The sequence below is a fragment of the Populus euphratica genome, unplaced genomic scaffold, assembly GCF_000495115.2.
Source record: "Populus euphratica unplaced genomic scaffold, PopEup_1.0 scaffold133.1, whole genome shotgun sequence".
In the NCBI taxonomy this organism is placed as follows: Eukaryota; Viridiplantae; Streptophyta; class Magnoliopsida; order Malpighiales; family Salicaceae; genus Populus; species Populus euphratica.
In genome coordinates, this window is record NW_011499937.1 from 251014 (window position 1) to 262234 (window position 11221).

The 11221-nt window shown below is 32.8% G+C and overlaps 1 long non-coding RNA gene across 3 annotated transcripts; it reads left to right on the top strand.

The window, feature by feature from the left end:
• Positions 1-7252: 7252 nt before the first annotated feature.
• Positions 7253-8475, top strand: LOC105136583 (uncharacterized). Of its 3 annotated transcripts, none has more exons than XR_844378.1 (3): positions 7253-7566; positions 7789-7951; positions 8026-8475. It is a non-coding gene; the product is annotated as an uncharacterized LOC105136583 (long non-coding RNA). The 3 variants fall into 3 exon arrangements; XR_844377.1 differs by having other exon boundaries at positions 7255-7566; positions 7789-7927; XR_844376.1 differs by having other exon boundaries at positions 7254-7566; positions 7789-8475.
• The last annotated feature ends 2746 nt before the right edge of the window (positions 8476-11221 follow it).

Sequence of the window (11221 nt, forward strand, 5' to 3'; positions counted from 1 at the left end):
CTTATATAAGTTCCTACTCGCAACAGTACTGTTGGGCTTCATTTTACATGCATGTATTGAAAAAATTGCATTGATAGTCATCTTCTTACATAGTCAATTCTTGTTTTGTTATTGTTAATGAAAGTGCCATAACATCATCAAGGATTTATGATGATCCATTCAGCTTCTTAGATTAGTTAAGGTATTTATTTAAAAATTATGAAGTTTGTATGAGTTTATAAAATTATGATATTTAATATATCAATTTAAGAACATGTAAATAATGATCTATTTATTTTTAAGTGCTAGTTGCTGATGTGAGTCGTCAACAGAGGATTTTTTTGAAAGATTATAGTGATTTTTTTGGAGAATAGAGAATGCAATTGTGAAGGGATGAGTATTAATTCAATGGATTCAAAGTAACTGTATCATATTTACAATGATAAAAACTGAATGGGATGTCATCGTTGTAATATATTTTGATGGCATTGACACCTCACAAGCTTATGATCTCAAGAACATAACGAGACTTAAACAAGTTTGGAGGATAGACATACGACAAAAATTTTCAATGTCTAAGGAGAGATTGATTTTTGTTGCCGAAATCCAATAAATGTGAGGTTGATTTACAAAGATATAATTTTATTTTACAGTAGTATAGAGTTTACAAATTCTTAGATGGACTAAATAATCCTCTTGAAAAAAATCAATGCAGTGACATATCTAGGTACAGGGATAGAAGAGTGCTTTCACCTTGTTTTTCATTGTCCAACATTGTATTAGTTCTATCTCTTTAAAATAAATTATTATCTATAAGCCTAGCTACGAAGAAATTGAAGTTTCTGTATGTTTCATAATATTTTCAAATAAAGTGTTTTTTTATTAACATAGATATTTGGGCTAACTTGTGCTCACCTTGACTAATCTCACGGATCCTGAAGTTAATGACCATGTAAGTTTCTAGTGGTCTTAAGGTTTGTGGGACTCGAACTAATGATCTTTGGATAATAAACTCAGGATTTGATCAATTAAGCTACACTTTTCAAAATTAAATAAAATGTTTTTTTTTAAATTAACGTATCGGCCAGCTTGCACGTATTTTAACTAATTTCATAGATTTTAAAATTAAGGATCATGTAAATTTTTAATAATCATATAAACTTTTAATAGTTGTGAGATTTATAATAATTGGATTAATAATTCTAATATAACTAGCTATTCCTTTCAAGTTAAATAAAGTGTTTTTAAGCAATATAAAAGTTGATATCTCTTATTAAATCTTGGGTAAAGTTGATATCTCTTATTAAATCTTGGGTAATTAAGTTTGCATGACATTTGATGTGAATCTCAGGTGACCTTACAATGACCATCACTGTCATTTAAATTCTTGATTTGGTACCATTGTCCTTGCATTGATGCTACGACAGATAGAAGTTCTTGAGATTTTCTTAATGCAGAATTTCCTTTAGTTATAATCATATATATATATATATAAAGTCTCTATTAGCTTTAGTTATAATCTCAATTAAATATAATGCTGACACAAACTTGTCCCTGCTGATTTAAAATGAAACAAAGAATTGGTTGAATTTATGCGTTTTGCTTTTATTTGCTGACCATCTGCAGATTTGCAATAAATTTGAAGAGTGAAATTTATTGCTTTCTATATATATATATATATATATATATATAAAGAAAAAGAAATATTGTGATTAATTCTTGTTAGGTGCTTAAGGAAAAAGGAACATTGTATTCCCAGAAATGAAGTCAGTAGATACGACTCATTACTGCACTGATGTTCAGTGTTCCTTCCCTAAAACAGAAAGCGAACTCTGTCTATGCAGAAAAGAAAATGCAATTAATTTAAAGTTTCTTCATCCTTGTAAACTGTTTTCTCTAGTGCCAGGGAAGGAGTGGAAAACTCACCAGCAAAAAAAAATAAAAATTAATAATAATAAAAATAGTGGATGAGAAGAGAAGGGAATGACTAGTAATTAATTATTTTCCAGCGGAGATGGCTTCGGTAGACACTAGATAGAGGAGGTAAATTGTAAAACACAGACGAGAAATGAGAGACGAGGCGGCTGGTTGGGGCGGCTACCTTTTGGTTTGGTGTCGGGTTATTTATATTCTCTTGAAGTGGTGGTTGCACCGGTGCGGTATGGTCTGGTTTATTAGGTTTTAGAATTTTGAAATTAAAACTAAATCATATTAGATTTTTTTAATTTTTTAATTATTTTTTATCAGTTGATTTTTTAAATATTTTTTTCAATTTAATTGATATTTTTTTTCTCACCCCTAGACTAAATAATCATTAGTATTAGATGGATTTTTTCATAAAAAAATCATTTTACAAAATGCCTATTTGTTTTCATGTTGCAAAAACGTTTTCATATTTTTTATTTTTTTATTTTAAATTATTCTAATATACTATATAAAAAATAATTTTTTTAAAAAATAAAAAATATTACTTTAATATATTTTTAAATAAAATATACTTTAAAAATTAACTATTATTGTAATCCTAGACATGCTATAAATTGTTTTCCGATTATTTTTACTGGCAGTATTTTTTGGTAAGTTATCAACAAATATAAATTACCGCAAAATCTATCATATCAACTATCAAGTGAAAGAAAAGAAAAGGCTATGCATTAAATTAGTACCTTCCTTTCTATCTTCTTTTTTCTTTTAATATAAAACGAAAAACAGATTAAATTTAACGAAAGAAGGTAGCTAGCAATGTATGATTAAATGTGTTTTATAAAAATATTTTTTATTTTTAAAAATATATTAAAATAATTTTTAGATTTTTTTTATATTTAATATTAACATATCAAAATAATTAAAAAGCACTAAAACATCATTCATTTAATATTTTTCAAGCCAAATACATTCAAATACAATTCCAAAAACAAACAGTAACAAATAATTAAAAAGCACTAAAACATCATTAATTTAATATTTTTCAAGCCAAATACATGTGGCTAAGAAGATGCTGGCTAGAGAATAAGCAAAACAAAGAGTAGTAAAAAAGGAAAATTAGATGGATTCATGTGGTTTGATATTTTTTTCACTTTATTTCTATTATTTTGTAGTTTGTTAGTCTATTTAAAGGTATTGTAAACCTCTGAAAATTTTATGATATCCAAACTATAACTAATAGTATTTTATTAGTCACTTTATAAGGTTTACTTTGAAAAAAAAAACATATACAAAAAGAAGAGAGAAAATAAAATTAATGTCCCCCAAAAAATAATAAAAACACCTACACATTTTTAAATGTGTTTTTAAAAATCTTACACCATGCATGCATTTTTTTTATAAAACTTTCACATTCGAGTCTTTATACTGCTTCCAACAAAAATTAATCAAACATAACAAAACTGGTCATATTACATCTGTATATTGAAGTTAAAATAAAATTGAAGTTGACGAGTCTCCAATTATAAATATAGAAATGATTTGCAATGACTAAACAATAGAAAGGATTAATAGTTAGCAATTTAGCATATATGTCAAATAATTGATAAAATTCACCACAGAGCAAGAGAATAATAAAAACATGTACATAGATCCGAGAGTTTGAGTATAAAGACCAAGAGATTGTGCAGTTGAGATCTCTTTTAGCTGCATTAACACAGCAACAACAACAGGTACATTGGGCATTTCTAGGAGGTTTGTCGGCACAACATGATGATCAAGGGACAGATTAACCTCCATCAAAACAATAGGACTGCTACATTATTACCGTGATTATTGCCGCTAAAAATTTGCAAAGCCTTTGCCTATCTCGCTACTCGAGAACGAAAAGATACTGGACAAACCCGTTGTTTTAATCATCGAGAGGATGGCTATCGTTGAATAGGTTATCTATCCAAATTTCTGAAATTTTTCTGTGTTTTGAAGATGCAAAATTCCACTAGTGCAAGGCAGAAACTTATTAGTAGTAAATGGCAGTCACATGTTCAAACCTTTGGGAAGTTTAGTGCTTAAAACATCATATTGAAATTCAGAATTCCTTATTTTGGTGTCCATAAACCATAGTTATTAAACCCGGTTCAGGGATTGACTTAACCAAGGGGTTAGGTTTCGAGTTTCATAGATCAACTCGAGTTAACCTGAAAAAATTAAAAACAATAAAAATTTTAATATTTCATATGAACAAATCCATATAAATATAAATTATATATATTGTAAACAACGAAGTTTAAAAGAATATTTTAAATTTTTTTTTTATCCCACATTAAAAAAATATTAAATTAAGTTTTTAAGTTGAAGTATTTAAATAAAATTTATTTTATTTCATATTGAAAAAAAATAACTTTTTTCTTGGAAACATAGAATATATATACTAATAGTTTTCAAATCCCACACTAAAAAAACATAACTTCTTTCATGGGAGCATATAATATATATACGAAAGGGCTTCAAATCCCATATTGAGAAGATAATATATTATCCTTTCAGTTGAAGTATTCAAATTAAAAGAATTTTTATTTTATATTAAAAAAACATGATTTTTTTTATGGAAACATAGAATATATATATATATGAAAGAGTTTCAAATTCCATATTGAAAAAATATTATATTATTTTTTTAAATTAAAATATTTAAACCAGAAATTTTTTTATCCAAATCCCATAATAAAAAAATATTATATTATCCTTTTAAATTAAAATATTTAAATCAGAAAATTTTTTATCCTATATTAAAAAAACATCACACCTCCAAAAAAACTCTTTGAAGATTAAGGAAAATTTCAATTTCATTGATAAGAATTTCAGAAGAAAAATAATTGGTCAGAGAGGAGATGGTGTGCTGGAAAGAGAGGGACTGTTACAGGACTTGAAGTGGAGCACAACTGAAATGGAATTCATTCGAAGCATTCTTGTCTGGCATCTCGCAACAGAGATGTTACTGTGTTGATAAAGATGCAAACAATGTCTCCTCAGAATATAAAACAAGTAGATGTCTATCGGAATACATGATGTATCTTTTGGTGATGAGACCAGATACGGTATCCCAAGAAATCGGTGATGAGGGATATCTACATTCCTTGCGAGACTTGGATAGCATCATAAGTAAGGAGGAAGCACCCACTAAAAGCCCAGCGACAAGCAGGGAGGAAGTTGTAGATGCAATTCTGTTCTACTATGAATCAGCGGTAGCTGGTGGGTATAGGCTCGCCAAGCAATTGCGTTTGCTGGGATTTAAGAAGCGATGGGAGATAATCAAAGAAGTTTGGATGGAAATGCTTGCTTATGCAGCAGCTCATTGTCCATGGAAAAAACACTCTTAACAACTGAGAAGAGGTGGAGAGTTGCTCATCTATGTCTGCTTTTTTATGCTACATCTTGGTTTGAGCGAACAGTACGAATACAATTCATTCAAAGACTACAATTCATTAAATGATTACATACGTGGTTATGATCTGGTATTGCCATGGATAAATCTACCAAAAATCTTTCTCAAGTACATTATCCCCATCGATTACCATATGTTGATCTTTGTGTCTAAGAAAACTATGGAATAAATTATTAATATTAGATATTTTTTTTTTTATTAACGTGGGTGTCCAGGCCAGCTTACGCGCACCACGACTAATCCCACGGTCCACTGGACATCCTGCAAGCCTCAGTGAACAGGTTAGGCACCGCGGGGGTGACAAGCGTACCACACAGCAAGGAGCCAGCAGAACCAGGAAGGACACCACTTGCCAACCCCACTCCCACTGGGACTCGAACCAAAGTTCGAAAAAAGGCGAGCAGCACCTTACGCCACTGAGCTAGAAGCTGCTTGGTAATATTAAATATTTTATTATGTTAACTGATGGCTACTTTAATTCTTGACAACAATCTGAATGATGTTTCACCGCAATTAATATTAGATCCATACAATTTTTAGCTTGGTCTGTATTATTCCTTAAATAAAATACATTGTTCATTAGAAAATTATATCTTAATGTATTTTTAAATAAAATATATTTTTAAAAAATATATTTCATCAGAATACTAAATACTTAATTTTTAAAGCCATATTCATGTTGCGTTGCAGAATTTTTACACCATACAAAGTTGTACTTAATGTGCTAGCAAACGTTGATTGATTAACAATAGGAGATTAGTCAAATTACCTCTATCTATTGGAATGAGAAAATTAACTTGAAATTCATAGGACTCCTAATTTCTATTTTTTGAATAAGAAAAAGTTGCGTAGATTAATCAAAGATCTGGCAATTATTCATGCTGAGTTCCAAAATTACAACTATTTTGAAGGAGGTGAAAGAACTGAAAAGGATGGTAGCATATAAGGACGAAGAGCTTGAGCGTAAAGAGCGAGAGCTTGAGCAGTTGAGGTCTTTTCTAGTTGCATCAACTCCATAGCATGGGATTCATGCAGGTTCACCTGCATGCACAAACTGATGATCGATCAAGGGATTATTCAATCTTTATCAAATAATAAGATGAGTTTAGTCTTCAAATAAGAGTACTATGTCGTCTCCGTAGTCAGAAAAAACATGAGCAAAATATTAATTTATTAATATCATAATTGCTTCTGAAAATGAGAGTTCGTTTTTTTTGGGCAAGTTTAGCTTGGAATTCCTCGAGAAGGAGGAGTAGGAATGTGGTGAACTGAGTATCTCGCTGCGTTTGGATTTTTTTATAAATTTAATCTCGTTATTTTAATTTTAATAACACTAGAGTGTTTTTTTTTTTTTTAATTCTAAATTTTTTAGAGCTTCTCGAGAAGGAATGTGGTCCGCCCATCATGGGCCACACCATATTTTTTCTGAAGTGTTTTTAATGAAGTAAGAAAAGCTTAAGATTCAGGTATTTGACTTAAATCTTCAAGCAATCTTCAAGCTTGAAATCCTAAAACAATCTTTAAATACTCTCTCTCCCTCTCCAGATTCCTTCAAATCTACTTATCCACCACAAACCCATTTCAAGAACCTCCCGTAAATCAAAAGAAACCCAAATTGGATGAAACCAAATCGCATTTAATCGATCACTGAGGGAGAAAGACTTCATAACGATGATCTGATGTGGGTAACGGTAGTGGTTGTTCACTGTCTTCCTCCAACTGCACCTCTTATTGCCACTATTTTTGGTGGGTTTTAACATTGATCGTGGTGCCGAGGCTTCAGAATTGTAGTGGCTGTGCCTTTGTTTTTTTCTAGGGTGATTAAGCACGAAAGATGAGGGGAAGAGAAGGAATTTTTCTTTTAGAATGAAGGGTTTTTTTTTTTTAATATATTAAAATAATAGTTTTTATTTTTAAAATTTATTTTTGATAATAGTATGTTAAAAAAATTAATTTCTATTTTTCCGGCTGCCCAGAGCAGTAATGCTACGCGCAAACTTGCTCAATGTTTTAAAACACTTTTTGATTTTTAGCTTTCTTTGGAATGGCTACATCTCAAGCAGCTCTCCTCTCACACACAGGTTATTCCTGGAAAAATTATCAGGTCCAAGGCAGGAGAGGTGCCAAGAAGCAGAGCTTAATATGACAGTCCATTAACGTAAGAAAAGCCAGCCTCCTCTGATACTTCACATGTCAATCCGTTTATTCAACTGGACAAGGTAAGCTGCCTTGTTTCTGATCTGCTATACATCTGGATAGATATATAGTAGATAAATATATAACTATGATTCTTGTTTCAATGTCAAAGCGTACTTCATCGTATTCATGCAATTAAGTTTCCATGACATTTGATGTGTCTATCAAGCCACCTTTACAATGCTCATCACTCTCATTTTAATTGTTGATTTGGTACCATTGTCCTTGCATTGCTGCTATAACAGGCATGAAGCTCTTCCTGAAATCTTTTCGATGCGGAATTTTAATCAGGAACATCTTTTCTTGAGTTGCCTTCTAACATGGTACAGGCAAAGGATTCTGAGTTATACAAACCAGTATTGATGGAGTCTTACACCTCACCAGGTGGGTTCATGCAAAATTTTCAATGTACCTATTGAGTTGAATAGTTTTGAAAATGTTTTTAAGAAATACTATTGATGATTCCATTGTTCATGTATCAGGGGCTTCATATCCTGCAGTAGTTTTCTGGTTTGAATTGCTAGTAGTCGCATTGAGGTTCGAGAGTAGTCTTACACATCATCAGGTACATTTTCTCTGTTTTGAGGTTGCAGTATTGATAACACACCAATCCAAGGGTAAATGTGAGCTACAGATTCAAACCTTTCGGGAGTTCAGTGCTTAAACATCATATTCCGAGAAATGAAGTCAAAAGATTCTACTCACTGCATTGATGTTCAGTGTTCCTTCTCTAAAACAGAAAGCGACTCTGTGTATGAAGAAAAGAAAATGCAATTAATTTAAAGTTTCTTAGTCTTTGCAATCTGCATTCTTTATTATTTAGCATCTCTTCTTTGTTTTGTGCCCAACCCCAATGCCCCTTTAAGTGTTCAAGAAAAGGAAACCAAACTCTGTCCACCGAGAAAATAAAAATAAAACTAATTTATATCTTTTATTCCTTGCAAGCTGAATATCTCTTTAATATTTAGCATCTCTTGCTTTCTCTGTATCAAAGCAACCTAATTTTAAGATTTTTAGTCACATATGTTGATTTGCAAAGGCTGATTGCAGGAGCTTTAGAATTATAGGCAAATACATCTTGGAAGTTTCATCTTTCTATTTTATGGCATTGCAACCCGTACCTTCTTTTTGCTTGTAACAACATTATGCAGCGATTCTTTTTTTTTTTTCTTGATACCTCAACTACAATCCACTGCTGAAGTAATTTCTCATAAGAATATTTTCACTCACCCGCTGAAAATGTGCAAAGCAGCAAAGCCTTTGCCTATCTAGCTAGAATCTCTTGAGAATGAAAAGATAATGGATAAACTCATTGTTTTATTCATTGAGAGGATGACAATCGTTGATTAGGTTAAGATGCAAAATTCCACTGATGCAAGGCAGAAACTCATTAGCAGTAAATGGTACGTAGTCTCATATTCAAACCTTGGGCCGGGGATTTCAGTGCTCAAACATCATATTGATATTCAGAATTCCTTCTTTAAGTGTCCAAAAAGCTATGTCTATTGTATATAAGGGAAAGAAAAGGGGAATAGGCAACTAATTTAAAGTCTCTTTATTACTATTTAGCATCTTTTCATTGCTTTGTACCCAAGCCAAGTACCAAATTCTTACTTGTACATGTAACTATGGTTTGTAAAAGCTGGCCAAGCAAGCTCTTAAAGGAGATATATCCTAGAACTCACTTCCATACATTAATTTGTAATGCATTCCATGCCTTTTCTTTGCTTGCTGTAACAACAATATGCAGCATCTCCTATTTTATGACACCTTACCCAAAATCTAGTGCAGAATTCTTTTCTCATAAGAATCTCTTCACTTACCCTTTTAAGAGATTTTTTCAGAGATATCCATATTTACTTTCATCTTACAAAACAGTTTCTTCTGGTGTTCATCGAGAGAACTAGTTTTCACTGTTGAGGAAAAGACACAATGCTTAAAAATTTTCCTGAAGAAGTCATAAATTTGTGGAACAATGGGGAGATTCGAGGAATGGTTTTGCTTAGTCTCTTACTACAAACCATCCTCATCGTATTTGGTTCTCGGCGAAAGACCATTGCCAGAAGCTGGATCAGGATTCTCGTTTGGTCTGCATATCTATCAGCAGACATGGTGGCAACCGTTGCTCTGGGTAATCTAGCCAGGAGCCAAGGACATTCATCAGTTGACGGTTCAAAAAAAGCAAACAATTTCATCCAGGCATTTTGGGCACCTTTTCTACTCCTGCACCTTGGTGGCCCAGACACAATCACAGCATACTCGATTGAAGATAACGAGTTGTGTTTAAGGCACGCACTTGGTCTTGTAGTCCAAGTCGGAGTGGCTTTTTATGTCTTCTCCAGGTCTTTGGGTAGCGGTATCCTCACTTTCATAGCAATCCCGGTGTTCATTGTCGGCATTATAAAGTACGCAGAGAGGACTTGGGTGCTTAGTTCTTCAAGCTCTGAAGGCTTGAAAAAGTCTATTCTCTCAAAATTTCGGCCTTTTTATCCATTAAAGGCATTAACAAAAACACGTGATCAAGCTCTCGAGGGAAGTTATCTTCTTCAAGCTTATACTTTTTTGGATATATCCATGTTTATGGGGCAGGATCTTGTCCGTGGCATTCCTGCACTAATAAAAAGCGAGGTGCTGATTTCCAAAAATTCAGCAGAAGGCGCCTTCAAGGTGGTAGAGATTGAGCTTGGATTAATATACGATATGCTTTACACTAAAGCGCCCCTGATTTACTCTCGTGCCGGAATCACTCTACGCTCAATCAGCTTTCTGCTCACTTTGACTGCGTTTATTACATTCCAAGTCCTGACTGACAAGCATGCCTACTCACATATCGACATTACAATCACGTATTTATTGTTTGCGGCCGCTGTTTTTCTCGAGTTTTATGCTTTTTTATGCCTTGTTTTCTCTGACTGGACAATGATTTGGTTGGAAGGTGAAGGTTGGAATGCCCAGAATTGTACTATTTATTCTCTGATAAGGAAGTTAACTAGAAGCGAGAGGTGGGCGAGATCCATAGCACAGCATGACCTGATAAGTTGTTGCATTGAAAACAAGCCACTTGGATGTTTGAAATCGCTGGGAATCAATGAAAAGATGAGGCAGATGTTTGTGCATCGGGTAGATATGAATGGTGATCTACAAAGTTTTATTTTCGAACATCTTCGAAAGAAAGCCAAGGAGATGAAGGAAGATTTTAATGTCATTGATAAAAAATTCAGAAGTAAAATAATAGGTCAGAGGGGAGATGGTGTGCTGGAAAAAGAGGGACTGTTACAGAAATACAAGTGGTGCACGACTGAAGTAGAATTCAGTCGGAGCATTCTTGTCTGGCATCTTGCAACAGAGATTTGTTATGATAAAGATGCAAGCAATGTCTCCAAAGAATATGAAACAAGCAGATGCCTATCTAAATACATGATGTATCTTTTGGTGATGAGACCAAATATGCTCTCTAAAGGAATCAATGATGAGGGATATATAGATACTTTGCAAGACCTGCAGCGTCTAAATCCTAGCAATACAAGAAGCAATGAGGCGACGAGGAAGAAGGGTGTCGTTGATGGAATTTTGCGTTCCGAATTATCTCTTGATGAGATAACGTTTCAAAGTCTCTGGAAAATAGCAAAGTCAGTGGTAATCGGTGGGGAAAAGCTTGCCAAGCAATTGCAGCCATTG